The 940-nt window shown below is 46.3% G+C and overlaps 2 protein-coding genes across 2 annotated transcripts in view; one reads left to right on the top strand and one right to left on the bottom strand.

The window, feature by feature from the left end:
• Positions 1–940, bottom strand: part of SLC7A6 (solute carrier family 7 member 6) — a 56,759-nt gene that overhangs the window by 13,023 nt on the left and 42,796 nt on the right. The window lies entirely within an intron of this gene.
• Positions 1–940, top strand: part of SLC7A6OS (solute carrier family 7 member 6 opposite strand) — an 8,922-nt gene that overhangs the window by 2,234 nt on the left and 5,748 nt on the right. The gene's annotated exons all lie outside the window — the stretch shown is intronic.

Here is a 940-nt window from a genome sequence, read left to right as displayed (position 1 = left end):
GCTGGGCATGGTAGCACACACCTGTAGTTCCAGCTACTTGGAAGGCTGAGGCGGAAGGATTGATGCAGCCCAGTAAGTCGATGCTGGGGTGGCCGTGAGTGTGCCACTGCACTCCAGCCTGGGCAATGAAGTGAGACTCCAACTCAAAAAAAAAAAAATCTCTGAAGGAAAAATATCTTTTAAGTTCTCATGAGTTTTCAAAAGTGTAGGATAAGAAATGGTGGGAGGGGTCAGGGGAACTGTAAATTTGTGGTAGAGAAACATGGCATACACTACCTCAGCTTGATACCCAAAGGGAGAACATCATATCAAAGGAATGCAGAAAACCTATAGAAGCAGCTCTGACAAGCTTGGGAGCAAGACTGGCCAGCTCTTCTGGCCCTTGCCTCTCCTCAGGCCAGTCTTCCCATGTGCTCTTCTGTGTCAGCCAAGTACAGAAGAATAGGAGGCTATCTTGTAGGTATCTATCTCAAAAGAACTACACATTCGTTTTACAGATTATAGATTTTGATTTTGATTTTTGGGGGACAGGGTTTTACTCTGTTGTCCAGGCAGTTTAGTGGTATAGTCATAGCTCACTGAAGCCTAGGCAACATAGACCTCATCTCTACAGTAAACCAAGAAATTAGTCAGATGTGGTGGCACTCACCTATAGTCTCATCTACTCAGGAGTCTGAGGCAGAAGCATTGCCTGAGTCCAGATGGTGAGCCATGGTTTTGCCACTGCACTCCAGTCTAGGCAACAGAGTAAAACCCCAATTTTTTAAAAATAATTTTTGTGGCCGGATGCTGTGGCTTAAGTCTATAATCCCAGCACTTTGGGAGGCCAAGGCAAGAGGATTGCCCGAGCCCGCGGGTTCGAGACCCGCCTGGGCAATATGGTGAGACCTCATCGCTATAATAAATCAAAAAATTAGCCGGGTATGGTAGTATGTGCCTG

The sequence above is a fragment of the Carlito syrichta genome, unplaced genomic scaffold (genome assembly GCF_000164805.1).
Source record: "Carlito syrichta isolate Samal-C Ts95f unplaced genomic scaffold, Tarsius_syrichta-2.0.1 Scaffold106348, whole genome shotgun sequence".
Lineage (NCBI taxonomy): Eukaryota > Metazoa > Chordata > Mammalia > Primates > Tarsiidae > Carlito > Carlito syrichta.
Note: the sequence above shows the minus strand (reverse complement) of the source record. Positions and strands in the feature narration are given on the sequence as shown.